The sequence below is a fragment of the Wyeomyia smithii genome, chromosome 2 (genome assembly GCF_029784165.1).
Source record: "Wyeomyia smithii strain HCP4-BCI-WySm-NY-G18 chromosome 2, ASM2978416v1, whole genome shotgun sequence".
Classification (NCBI taxonomy): Eukaryota; Metazoa; Arthropoda; class Insecta; order Diptera; family Culicidae; genus Wyeomyia; species Wyeomyia smithii.
In genome coordinates, this window is record NC_073695.1 from 265269986 (window position 1) to 265285121 (window position 15136).

Below are 15136 nucleotides of genomic sequence, written 5' to 3' on the forward strand. Positions count from 1 at the left end.
TTTCTGCCAATTTAAATGAACTTTTGTGAAGTTTCCCTAGAATTCCCCTAAAAATCATTTTTTGATATAACTTTTTATTGTGATTTTCTAAAATTTTTCAATGTTCTACAATGTTTTCCGGTAGAGTAAAACACACGAGTTCACCGAAGGAAGCCTATTTTTATCTCTTATAATTATTTAGTTATTGAAGATTTTTATTAAAACAGTGCACCAATCAACTTACAGATATAAACACAGGAGACGGCGAGAGACAAATGCCTATATCTGGATTGAATGATGTTTTAGTTATACTTGAATATAGAAATGGTTTAGTCTGCAGATATTTGCAGATTTTGAAGACATCTGTTAGTAAATTAATGCATTGTTTTAATAAAAATCGTCAATTATCAGAGAAATATGTGAGATGAAAATAAACTTTCTTCGCAGACATTGTTTGTTCTGTTATAACTAACATCATTGTAGAACATTAAAAAATTGTTATATTGAAAAATTGTTATATTAAAAAACTGATTTTCAGTGGCAATCTGTAGAAACTCCACATAAGTCCATTTAAATAGACAGATAGAAGTATGGTGCCTTTGACAAAGTTATTACTCATAAAATGTGCTACAACTTTGCCGAACACGATGAATTTTCATATGCAAAAATGAAAAAAGTAAAATTCGCTTTTCACTGTTATGTGGATTATTCACAAAACTGTAACTTCTATAACATGGAGAATAATTGATGGAATAACTGTACTGACGGCACTATGGCTCTAAAATCAAGTTTTTTTTTAATTCAAAATAATTTTGATCACGTTTTTGCAGCTTTGGAAACAGTGTGCGATCGTTAGGGTAAGAAAGGATATTGTAAGGAAGAAAGTGTAACAACCGTTGTTGTCGGAGACCGAGTTTACCGCTGCATCTCCACGACTGTGACGGAAAGGAAAGGTTGTATCACCGCGGCAAGTGACGAAATCGAACTATGCTGCGTGCGAAGTTAGCTCATTACGATGGCGAACAAGGTATCTTTAATGTCAGTCACCGCGAATATATACGAGCAGCGAGCGTCAACCATCCACCAGCCGATGAATCCAAATGTTTAAACATTTGTTTATCCCGAATACTCTCGAGAAAGCAAACGCACTCCGGAAGACGCGATTTTTTGAGAGGTATACATTGTGTAGTTATTGAATCAATCACGATATTTATCAACCGAACTCGATTTCCGACATGCTTTCATAACATAAGTAACGAACAAGCAATCTTCGACTGAACTGTCATACCGACACTAAGCTTATCCCTGCATCTCTACTCTGCGTCGGAGAGAAAGGTTCGGATTATTATGTCTCCGTGGCTAGTGAGACTTACCTTTTGTAGATTTCGCAGATAAAAAAAAGTAAATTTAAAAAAAAATTGCTTTTTGGGATTATTTATTTTTAGATATTTTATACTCAATGAATCATTTTATTCGAAAAGAAAAAAATGCAAATTGCAACTTTGCTGAAGACACACGATAAACCGTTTTAACCCTTTAAATATTTAGAACCATCAATACCTTTTTTATTTTAAACAAACAAAAATGGATTTGATGTAGGACTACGTCTTTGTTCACTGTGCTGGGGTACATTCTGTGAAAACTGAAATGACTTGTTTGGGTTGACGGAATGGAAGTTTTCAGATGCTAATAGCTCTCATACAACTGTCTTGAAATCATTATTTAAGATATTATTAGATAGCTAAAATGAAATGTAAGCTATGTGTGGAGCATAGAGCAATAGTGATGGAGATCGATATTGGTCTTAGGGGAAACTACCTCTCCGAGTAGTTTAATTGGCCAGAAAAGAAAAACACCATGCTGGAGACATCGGAGATTGCGGGTTCGTGTCCTGTCTGGACGAGGAAAATTTTTTCTAAGAGAACATACCTTAATGACGTAGCATTATTTTCATGATTTTCAAACCAAAAATATAAATGGTAACATATGTCAAAATAAATATAACTTGAAAAAAAAATGAATAACCATGTCCAATTCAATTTATTCATTACTCGTACTCTTGTGACAGCATTTCAAATGATGTTAACTTCGCTCTGGATTAATGTTTTTTTGCTTCGAAGGGTTTGTGTTTTGGTACGGGAAGGAAAGATTTTTATACAACTTCACGTGATCTATGTCTATAAAAAACACAGAAAATGTTCCGGAATTCGCAAAAAAAACTAATCCCTGCACTTCCCAGCTCTGAAAAGAAACGAGTATCTTGTAATTTTCACTATTGAAAGCTACAAAGAAACATCGATTTTTGTTTTCAAAACAGATTGTGTGTTTAAAAATCCGAGCGATTGTTCTGTAGCAGAGCTTTCAGAATACTACAGATAAAAAGATTTCGATAGCTCTCGCTGCAAAACTTCGTGCAATGTTTTATTGTTTTTTTGGTAAAAAATCGGTCTTTAAAAATAAATGCTACGTCGATTTTAATCCAACACCTTACCCCCCCCCCCCTTGTCACAGCTTATCACAAAATGATGATATCCTCCCTCCCCCCATGAATGCTTCTTCATTTAAGTATAGTCCCTAAGTCTAAATCACATCCTCAGCCCGTGTTTATTATTAGCATCCTCGAAAAGTTCACATACATTACCTACTTTTTAACTTAAAATGTAAGTCAAAGGACAAAAAATGTAATTAGTTTACGAAGTACCACCATTTTGTTATGTGGTGAAAATTAAAGAAAAATTTCAAGGTCAAATATTTACATACATTTTCCATATGATTGGGCCCATTTCCCCAACGCAAACAACAAGAAGCTATTTAGAAAAAATGATTCCACACGTTAGGATATTGCTAGTTAGTATAGTGCTAGTTGAATTCTGATGAAGTAGTAATGCTTGCGTTGTTTGGAAAATTTGTCAGTTCGCGTCTCCCTTTTGCTCCGTGCACGTTTCGTTAGGTTTTCCTTGTGTTGAAGAGTTATTTCCCCAGCACAGACATCAGTAAGGTAGATTCAATGATTGCAAGTACAATCAAGTTTTTTTACACGGGGGATGTGTTCAAAAGCAAAGTAACCGTGTAAAACATTGGTCAGTTTAAAGGCAAAAAGGCAATATTATACATACAGTATTTACACCAAAATTTGTTAATTATTAAAAAAGGGTATATGATCCTTTTGTTCTAAAACGGGAAACTTGATTGGAATGAATGTCGATATCTTGTAGTTGAGTTTTGAGTAAGCTATGCCAATCGACACCGCATTTGAGCAAAACTTTCGCATCGGCGGATGGTATATCAGTTACGCGTATTCCTGCTGGCAGATGTTCGTGCAACGTTCATAGCGAGTTTCTTTCGGTTTTCTTTGTACCAAAGAGTTATTTCTCTAACACAGCCATCAGAAAGATAGACTAAATGAAACATCTTAAATTCAAAAAAAAAATCTTAGGCCTTTCTGCTGTCTTAGAAAGGGTTAAAAAGCGTCATACTAAATTTCGCGCAGGCCTTTTTTCAACGAGCTATTAAAATACTGTTGTTTAATTCTAATGTCAAACTAAAATTTTCAAATTTTTCTATAGAAATTTTGCATCAAGTATTATCTAAGCATAACTTGAAAACCTCAGTTTCCTGGTCACTAATCTTTAAACTATAATGACAGAAAATAGGTTAAGAAAAGGCTTAACACTTTATAAGCCAGTGCCAAAAGTTTTGCCAACAGCAATTTTCCTTTTTTTCTGCTTGATAATTATGACCTTTGAGCAACAATCAGAAATAAAGAAAAATATTTGGTGGATTCTTTTTTGCCTCGCCCCTTCAATGGAACAAGCTGTGGCGCCTATATTAATCAGTCGAAGAAAACGGGTCTCCAATTCCCGAATTTTGATCAATATCGACAATTTCAATGACGAGAACGAAAACTTCAATTACCTATCTGTCTTACGAATTTATAAAATACCGTACTTTTGTATCGAATAAACATCAAATAATGAATTAGTTTTAGTAATAGTAATTATGACGGAAACGCATAGAAATGATGACAGTCATATGATGACTAAAGCGGCAACAGCAGTTGAGAGCCCTGCTTTTTTCGCATCGCTGGCAACAAATCATAGCTAGATTGCATCCCGCGAGAAAGCAGCTGGAAAGTGTCACGAGCAGTAACAGCTCCACACAGTCCAACCCACGATACATAGATAAAAACAGAATTAGAAAAAAATACCACAATGCATTTTATGCAACTTCCGAACACCCTCAACAGTATGATTCAAGTCCTAGATTGCCAGAACAAAACAGTACTAACTTATGAAACCCACGATGGGACCGTAGGTCTTAGTTTCAGAGAAGATACAACCATTCAACGTTCTCTCCCTAGCAGGAGACGCTTGGCGCTTGATTCCAAAACCGATGCAAAGCCTGCCTCATTGTGGTACCGAACCGCGGGGGGAAGAGAAAGAGAATGCATACGTGTTGCATTCGGACGGGATCGGAAGTAGGTCAGCCACTTTTTGCCCCGGCGCTCGAAATGCGAATCTCGTGCTGCTGCAAGCGCGTTCCGATGCATGCTTGCTTTGCTTGCAGTCGGTCGGAGTGTCGAAGTTGTTGTTTGGCCTCTTTTCGCTGGGTTGAGGGAAAAACGAAGAAGAAGAAGTAGTGGTAATACAACACAGCCTGCCTGTTGTACCAGGCGATTTAAAGTATAAACAATCGGTGTCATCAACACAACGTCGCTGTGCCTCCGGTCGATCGTCGCGTCGCGTCACAGGTTTGATTTCTGTTTATGCTTTGGTGGTGGGAAGGAGACGGCCCCGTAAGCCGTAACTTTTTCCCCATAAGGTTAGAGTCAGCGGAAGTGCACTTGATTGTCGTCGATGAAGCTTACCTGCATCGCACACTCTCAGGCTTCCGTTATCAGCAGACTGCCGGTAAGCAGAGCCGAGGTAAAGTGCAGTGCATTAACGTGTGCCGCTTCAAGGCTGAGGTTTTCCATAAACGTAAAGCATAAAGCAATACAGAACAGCACAGGTAGTGTAGCTGTAAGTTTTATGATTTTTACTGCCTGATGAGCCAGATTTAGATTTCGCTGGTGGTTTTTGTGCATCGCTAAAACTGGTTTGTTTGGATGAAAGTATATAAGCTAACTTCGACGAGGAAAGCGTGTCCTTCCTTCAGCAGGGCATGAACTAAATTTGGAATGATACAGAAACTAAGATTAGCACGGCTGGTCCTTGCGCACAACCCAAGGGATGACACGCAAAATCGTGAACCGTTCCACATTTTTTTTTTGCAAAAAATTACAAACAGGATTTATCAAAAAAAAAAAAAAGGGCAAGGTCAGGGATTATGTTTGAATAAAATTGACCTTCGCATGCGTTTAAATATCGATTAGTTCTGTTTGAATTCACTTGCTCTGAGTTTTTTTCCGACCTTCATTGATACTCGGATGCTTATCAGTATATTTGTATGGTTCTATCAATTGATTGATAGTCGTAAGATGATGATATACGATTCGATTGCCTATTAAAAAATAAACTAATCATCATATCACAAGTTTGCGGAACATCAACAAGACATTAATGTTCAATCTCATTTAATGGTAAAAAACTTACATAATTTGAAAATGGCACTTTATTTTTTATACTTTCCACAAGTTGCCACCCTATTAAAGTGGAACGTTTTTCTACACCGAAACCCATTTCAAATGAAAACTGGCGAAACCCAAAAGAAAAAAACCAAAAACCAAAAAAAAAAACAAAAAGAAAAAGCGACAAAGAACTTTAACGAATATCACTACTTTGAAACATAGAAAAAATGAACAGAATAACAGGGGATTTTTTCTTTTGAAGTTGACTAGACACTCGCAAAAGAAAGACAACTTGTTTGACGATTGATTTTTGTCTTTACGGCTCCGTGCACCCATCGAACCATTTCCAATCGGAAATTGATTTACCGCAGCTCTATTGAGGTTACCTGTTTCTACTAGTGAATGGAACTTGGAGCACCGCAATCAGAGAATAGCACAATGTAACTGTGCTTCACAAAAGGGTCAACAGGTAATTGCACAAATAACTTCAGTGGTTTATGACGCGAATGTTGAGATAGAGATGTTATAGGGTTTAGCTTTTGTTAATATTTGTCTGTATTCTCCTATCCCGTCACTAGAATTAGCTCATAACCTAAAGACAAACCAAAATAAACAAACTTGTCCAACGCTCGCTCTATTTCCAAAGTGTCATTCCCAAGACAGACAGCACCCACACCACACCAAAACATTGCGCACCAACTAATCCGCCGGCCAAGTTCTGAAACAACTCGTTGTCTCTGTTTTATATCGGCACTTTTCTCCACGTTTAAGTGAATGTTTACACTGTACTTCTACTCAAAAAACGATGATCGGTTGTAAACAAACTATCACCCGGGCCCGTAGCCGTAAAATACATCCGACGCCAGCCAGCACAGCGTGTGCACATGCATGCTTCCTCTTGTTGCACTCGTTCAAAGATGAGGAAAAAAACAATCAACGGAAAGTAGAGTAAAACAGAAAGTGCCTACTGCTACAGCAAATGATGCTGTGCATCACGCGTGGGTGTTGAGAATTATTTAGTCAAATTGGCCTGCATCTGATTGGCTCGCTTCTCAACAAAGTCCACGCTTAAAATATCCAGCCTGAGTCATTCTTTGAATACGACCTCTTCGACTTCCAACGCTCACCAAAATTCATAAACGATACTGCGAGGGACGGTTTATTAGACATTTAGCTTCGGAATGGTGTCATCGCGCAGTGAACTACTGTTTTGATGCCGACAGCCTTTCGCAATCGAAAACAAAAAAAAAAAACTCGGCACTGGGAACAATGCTATTGTCATAGTTTCAATCAATATCAATTATGAATGAGCTCACGTTTAATTGAATTTTACCGATTGCTATCGTGATTTCAATTGAAGGTCCCATTCCTGTGTATAATAGTCGCGAGATCAGCGTTTATCCCATGAGCTCCATACCATTGATTATGTACATATAGTTTATTACAGCTATTCTTTCCACACTACTATAATTACTACACGCGTGTTCATTCTGTTTGGGTAGGGTGACACCGGCACAGAATACTGTTGTTCCGCACAAGATATGCACTGAATGGAGTTCTGCTTCGCACAGAATTGTACATGTTTCGCATCATTAAACCAATCCTCCACGATACGAGTCCGTCGTCTACTCAGCTTTGTCAGACTGCCACAATGGGAACCCACATTACCGTTATCAAACTGCCAACCAGTTGACATTTTCACCAATAAAAAATAAAAGACAACTCATTGCTGGTGGTGACGGTGGTACTGGTGGAGGAACTGCAGAAGTGCACTTTGTAGTCCATTCATTCGGTGCTTTATAATAGCACTCAACGCCACCGCACCGAACAAACAACAATTGGTGGGAATGTGCGAAATATGCGAACACTTCGAGTGCACCTATGCAATTCGAACTTCACTCAAGCGGGGAACGCGGGTTTCGTGGTTCACGCGTGGCTTGGGCTGGGATGTTCAGTTTCCAGCATAGGGGCCCTTGTATATTTTAATTCAATTTTATTACTTATTCTGACCATGATTGGTTCTGTTTTTTTTTTATTCAATACAACTAAACCTTTGATTTCAAGTGTTACATTCAAGTATTGGAGCAACGGTTGAATTCTTTTAAAATAATTTCAAAAAACCGTGTGCCAACTGGGATACGAGTAACTATAGTTAAGATCCCTGATGAGAGCTATGGTTTGAATGTTCAGTGAATAAAATTTCCATACACGTCTGTTTTTTTACATTGGGCGGCGCACAACAGCGTCTAATCTGAAGTGACCTGTCTTCCACTATCTCCCTGGCGAATTAATGTTATGTTTTGCAGGAATTTATACGCAGTCGTAACCGATTTTCGCTTTTGAAGTGGTTTATTGTCGACTTTTTGCCAAAATTTTTGTGTAGTTCAATACACCTGCGAAATGCTTCTTGTTTCAACGCCATTTTGAACAGTACTGGTTATGCATGAACTAAACAAAAAATACAGACATAAAAAAGCGAGAAACAGCTTACCACACTCACTAGTCACTACACTTACTCTCGTTTGTTAGGTTATGTTATGTATATTCAAAAGTTCCATCTGACAATTTTTGTCTTGATGAATAAAATTAACAACTAGAGACGAATAACAATAAATTATTGGCGAATCCGCAGGCGACGTAAAAAAGTGTTGATGGGTTCGTTGAAGTCGAACAGTTCTGCAACCTCGTTGAACCTCGTAGACATAAACCTAATCGCATCATACTGGCCGTACCGACTATACCTTGCCTCCAAGTTCAAAAGCTGACGTCCCCGCAGATTCCTTTCTGGAGCGTAGAGGTTCAATTCTGCGACAATAGCGGGTGAATCAATTTCATTTTTCAGAACCTTCGCAACAAAGAGAATTTGTGCGTTAGATCTTCTTCTCTCCAACGTCTCCAATGCAGCGGTGCAGGGGGTAGCCTCGTAGCGTCATGCCAAGGAAGATGCGATCAATCGGACACCAAGCGACAACCGCTGATTCGAGCATCGATCTACCAAGGCGCAGTACAAAGCTTTCATGCACAGTGGATCGCGGAATCCATCGGCAATTCTAAAAATAAATCCTAGTTGCTTGTTGGCTCTTGAAATGACACCTTCGTAGTGTGCCCGGAATGTATGCTAACTATCCAAAATTACGCCAAGATCTTTAACTTGGCTTACCCGCTGAAAATTGATTGAAGCTTTCTGATGGAGGTAATAACATGACATTTTCCTACACACAGGGTAAGAAGATTACGTTTGCTCCAATCACTGAAAGCATCAAGCAACTTTTGTAGTTCCAAACAGTCTCCAAGACAGGCTATAATCCGAACGATTTTTACATCGTCTGCGAAAAGAAGTCGTGTACCTCGCGGTAGAATTGTAGCAACATCGTTAATAAACAGTGAGAATAAAAGTGCACCTAGATTGCTTCCTTGTGGCACTCCAGAAGACGTTGTAAATGGCTCGGAATGTGACGACCCAAGACTGACACATACAACTCTGCCGGTCAGGTACGAACGAAACCATCTCACCCCGAGCATGGCGGAGAGCCCCAGTTTATCCAGCTTTCGTAGAAGGATCGAACGCAGCCTTGAAGTCCGTGTACACAGCATCCACTTGCATTCCCGCGTCCATTGAGCGAGAACAGATTAGTTGTGACGGATCTTTTAGGATAAAAACCATGTTGGTCACTATACGATGAAAACAGCACTGTGCTGACGACGATTTCGAAAACTTTGGAACCAGCACATAATGATGGAATTCCTCGGTAATTACTACACTTACCCTTTTTTTTTGATAGGGGGATTTGTTAGTAGCCCAGGTATTTATGATAAATATTAGTAAATAATGAGTATTTGTGTCCAATCACAAATGGTGACTTCTCAATACTGTTAGTAATTTGTAATTTTAATTGTTAAGATTTGTTTGCTTTCGCAATTAGGACTTATCATTCATAGGGATTTAAACCTACTTGTCAAGAAAGGAAAGTAAACTTACAACTAAGTTAAATGCTAACTTATTGGCTATAAAGAGAGCTTATCGTAGCAATTGAGGATTGCAACGATTTTTTGTCGAAAATTCTTAATAATTTTATTTGACATAGCTTCTAATGATTCAACACCAGTAAGTCTATGTAATTCGAGTGTACCAAACCAAGGAGGACGCTTCAAAATCATTTTCAGAATTTTATTCTGAATCCTTTGGAGCGTTTTCTTCCTTGTTGAACAGCAACTTGGCCAGATCGGTACAGCATAAAGCATTGCTGGTCAAAAAACCTGTTTGTAAATCAAAAGTTTGTTCTTTAAACAAAGTTTAGAATTCCTGTTAATGAGAGGATATAAACATCTCGTATATTTGATGCACTTGGCTTGTATACTCTCAATGTGCTCTTTGAAAATAAGTTTTTTAATCGTTAATTAGTCCCAAGTACTTAACCTTGTCAGACCAACTTAAAATAACCCCATTCATCTTGACAACGTGATTATTGTTTGGCTTGAGGAAAGAAGCCCTAGGCTTATGAGGAAAAATTATCATTGAAGTTTTAGAAGCATTGGGAGTTATTTTCCACTTTTGCAAGTAGGAAGAAAAAATATCTAAACTTTTCTGCAATCGATTGCATATGACACGAAGGCTTTTTCCTTTTACGGAAATGCTTGTGTCATCGCAGAACAATGACTTTGTGCATCCTAGAGGCAAATCAGGAAGATCTGAAGTGAATATGTTATACAGGACTGGGCCCAAGACAGAACCTTGATGCACACCTGCTCTGACAGGAAATCTATCAGATTTTGAATTCTGATAGACAACCTGCAGAGTTCGATCAGTAAGATAATTTTTCAAAATTTTGATTAGGAAAATTGGAAAATTAAAAGTTTGCAATTTCGCAATCAAACCTTTATGCCAAACATTGACTACACTTATTCTCATTTCCCTCTCAGCGTGTTGTGGAGTAAAAGAGCTTTAAAAAAATTCCAAAGTTTTATTTGTCATCCGTTATGAAGCAGTCAACAATTTCGGGAGAGGAACTGTACCGATTCCTAGCAATGTGTAACGACAGGGAAGGGAGTACGAAAACCGATGGGACGCTGGAGGGGCTTTGAAAACAAAATCTGGGGTGTTGTTGAAGAGATTGGAGCTGTTGACAGGAATGAAGTTCAAGAAAGCTTGTAAAGGTATAAAAAGCTAGTCAGCATATGTAAAGAAAGAATGGCCTCGTAGCCGGTAGATGCAGCCGGTAGCGGGCAGCTGTTTCGTGCAATACAACAACTCTTCTTAGGAGTGGGAATCTAAGGCAGCGGTTCTCAACCTTATTTTGTCTTCGTACCCCTTGGCGATATTTTCCAAATCAATTGTACCCCCTGGATTGGTTCTCGCAGAGTGGTAGTGAGTAGTGATGTGGTGGTCTATCTCAAGTTTCAAATTAACCCTATCCCCGCAGAGAGAATACAGTTTTTACATTGGAAAATGACATCCAAACTCTTATAACTCAGCAACTGCAAGCATAATTGGCACAAACTATATTGCTTGTTGAAGATCAAACTGTTATCTAACTGCTTAGAATATAAACTGCTATCAAAGTTTATGTCAGGTGATGTCATATGTCCCGCGGGGAGTGGGTTAAACTATGATTTTTTTTTATTGTTCCGGTATGTTTAAGGAGTAATATTGAAAAACAAATGAAGTATTGCTGATTGCATTGCTGATTTACGTACGTATTTCTGGGGATACGCGCCCCAGGTTGAGAACCGATGGTCTAAGGTAAATTATCAGTGAACTTCAGTGGGTTCTCAGAAGGACTTCAAGGCGGCGTACGATTCAATTAAGCGCAATGGGGAATTATACCTCAACACGTCTACCCACAGAACTGATTATGCTCATTCGTGACAGATTTGACAGTTTCACATGACGCGTGTTTTGAAAATTGCAATGGGAAGTGTAATACGGAGAGCGGGCGTGCAAAGATTCGGTATCATAGCCTTGCACAGTCTAATAGCTCCTTTTTTTGTCGTTGATGTTTTTTTTTCTTCACCCCGTTGATGTTAAAAGCAAAGCAAAGTCTTGATGCTACATTCCGATTTGGAACTTGACCTTCTGTTTGTTATACACAGACTTCGCAGCCGACTGTTTATAGTGTACAGGACAATTCCGGGATCCTACTGACACTAACAGTCTCTCCCGAGCCGAGACTCGAACCTACGACGACTGGCTTGTTAGGCCAGCATCGTAACTCAAGACCATCTGGGAGACCTGTCACTGATATTAATACTATTCATATTAACCAATGGACTCTCATGAGTGTTGTAATCAATGAAGGAGAATACCGGCGAGTACTTGGAGTCTTCGAACGTAGGATTCTGCGTCCGACACTTGGTGGAAAGTGAAATAATGGAGAATGGCCAAACTGATAAAATACCACAGGTTACAGTGAGTTGGCCACAAGACATGAATGTTTTTTTTTCTTCATCTATAGTTTATTTGACACGGCACAAATACAATTCAATGTTTAACGGCGCCAATTATATCTGGTAGCTTACTTTCTAAAGTATCTTAATAACTAAAAGCAAATTTTTTATCCTCGCTGCCGACTACGAGCTGAAGACATGAATGTTGGAGGAGTCATATTGACCATAATCTAAAATTTGCTTGTTCCAAACATTGCGTAATTTATAATCAATTATATTACATCGCCAAAATTGTTAGTGGAGTTATTAATTAGTATAGTTAAAAAGTTTTGACTTTTGACGTTGTATTACGTCTAACGGCAACATTCTGGGATAGGGATGCGAATTAAAATACAAAACGAGAACGTCATGAAAAATGCGTATCACTCAGTAAGTTTTGAACAGAGTTTCTTCATTCTGGCAGCAACCAACTGTAAAATTAGCTAAGTGTCTTTCAAAATTTGAAAAAGTCTGATCTGAAGATTCACTATTGTACAGCCTTGTGTGACCGAAGATTTGGACCAATCAGAGCTGAACATAAAGCCAAATGTCGTTCGAAACCGGCATAATATCCAGAGGACGGAAATTTATCCCGAACACCATTTTGAAACTTAAGATTGTTACTTCATGTTTCTAGAAAACAACCAAAAATGACCAAATACCTTTTTAACATGAGTACTTACGAAATCAGTACCTGGAAAACAGCATAGAACGCCCGAATACCACCTATTATAAGTATTTCTGGAGTCGGAATGATGCCCAGAGACCGTGAATTAAATCCAGTTACCATTTTGAATTTCTTTATGGCCAGCACAGTTTAGATAATTTATACAGTGTGGAAAATTCGTTTAAACGCAGCATCATATTTTATTCTTCCGATAATATGACGAACAATAATAAAACTAAGACATTAGAATATGTTAGCTAACACAAATCATAGTTAATTGCAGTACTGATTTTAATTTCAAATTACCATTCGGCGCTGTTAGAGACAAAAACAGGTTTCAAGGGGGGGAAATTCGTTTAAACGCACACCATTAAGAATCATCAACAGGCTCACCTGCAATATCGAAAACCTTGACGATCTAGATTAGTATTGTAGTAGTGTTAGTACGCGGAGCTCAAGTTGATGCTGGCTTTTTTGTTGATCTGAGGTTACGAAATGGCGAAAAAACCTTACTTGAGTGAGTCAGAGCAAAAAGTTGCTATGGAACTTAAAAAAACGGGTATAAGTAACCGTGGTATTGCGAGGAGAGTAAATAGATCCGAAACAGTGATTCGAAATTTGCTAAAAAAGGTGATAAATACGGTGTTAAGAAAAGAACTAAGGGGAATACCAAAATAAGTAATCGTGATAGAAACCGCATTTTGGAGCTGGCTGGCACTGGAAAGTTCAACTCGTCGGATATTAAGAAGGAACTTGGACTCCCGATTACCAATAAACGAATTGCACAGATACTGCGTGGATCTGGACATTTTAGGTATACAAAAAAGGTCAAGAAACCGAATCTAACGCAACGTCATATTTAGATGAGACTGGATTTTGCCAAAAGGTATATGACATGGCGAAATGAATGGGATACTGTGATATTTTCAGATGGAAAGAAATTCAATCTAGATGGCCCTGACTGTTGCGCGTACTATTGGCATGATTTGAGAAAGGAAACCGAGGTTAAACTGAGCCGAAACTTTGGAGGCGGAACACTCATGGTTTGGGGTGGTTTTTCGCTTCACGGAAAGACTCCGATTTGTACCATTTCTACCAGGATGAACTCGGAAATGTATGTGAAACTGCTGGATGACGTTCTGATTCCATTTATCGAGGATTATACGCCAACAAACTGCTTTTTTCAGCAAGATAATGCGGTAATTCATGACAGCAAAAGAAGTATGGAATGGTTTTCGGAGCGGGAAATCAGGGTTTTGGACTGGCCAGCACGTAGCCCGGACTTAAACCCGATAGAGAACCTCTGGGGAATCCTCGCTCGACGTGTATACCGAGGTGGAAAGCAGTACGGAACAGTTAAGGAATTAGAAACCGCTGTGAGAGACGCCTGGGAGTCAATTTCTGTTGACACGCTGAAAAATCTCGTAAATTCAATGCCGAACCGAATTTTCGAAACTATTCGTATGAACGGAAAGCAAACTAAATATTGAGTATTGGTTAATGTTTTAATGTAAATAAATTCTTTGTTATCATTGAAAAATAATGCGTGCGTTTAAACGAATTTCCCTGATTACAACTTATTTTTTCTCTTACCCAGTCATATTAGAACTTATAATTAAAATCAATAGTGCAAGAAACTATGCTTTGGATAAGCCAACATATGCAACAGTGATAAATTTTAATAATGTACACTAACTCACCAGAACGGTAAAATATAAGACTGCGTTTAAACGAATTTTCCTCACTGTAGTAATCATAGCGTTAAAAAGAGTTGAAAGAGAATTATTACCGAAATTTATCGCTTCAGACCTTGATCAATTACAATCGAGCGTATTCCTTCACTTATTACAAAAAAAAATACACCAGAGTGGCGAAAAAGTTTTCAAAATCAAATTCCCTGAGTTTCCCTGAGATAAAACCTCAGCCGTTAAGCGTTTGGCAGCGTACCTGGGTACCTTTTCAAACATTATTGTTAAAAAAAACAAGATTAACCTAAACTCAGCTGGCTCATATAATCTCATATAATGCTCCTAACTAGTGGGAATAAACCATTTTCCATCATCAGAATGTTTAAAGCAAAAGAGGTAGTCGAAGAGAGGGGCTTTGAATTTTTTTACCCCACAAGAAAGGAAATGCTTCGGGTGATTCTTACTTTTTCAATTCTTGAATTTTGCATTTTGGCCAGTCAAGAGATTGGAAAATTTAGCATCCGGGACCAACAGGAATCTAGAACCACATCTGGTTCCTGTAAATCCGGATCTTCGGGACCATATTCCGGTGAAATAGATTAGTACAATTGTCAATGAAACCGAACAACGTATCAAAATTCATGGAATCACTCCAGGAGTTGTTTTTCATTAATTGAGTTGTCTCCGGAATGGTAATTCCGACGCAGATTCCTAATCTTGAACATGGTCCCAGAGATCCAGATTTACAGAAACCATATGGGAAAAACAGTTCTTTAAGGCCCGTATACTGAAAATGAACAAATTTTCCAA

The 15136-nt window shown here is 38.3% G+C and overlaps 1 protein-coding gene and 1 pseudogene across 10 annotated transcripts in view; one reads left to right on the forward strand and one right to left on the reverse strand.

Moving 5' to 3' along the window:
- Window positions 1-15136, reverse strand: part of LOC129720983 (protein 4.1 homolog) — a 102198-nt gene that overhangs the window by 72608 nt on the left and 14454 nt on the right. The gene's annotated exons all lie outside the window — the stretch shown is intronic.
- LOC129726213 (U6 spliceosomal RNA) lies at window positions 5124-5245 on the forward strand (annotated as a pseudogene).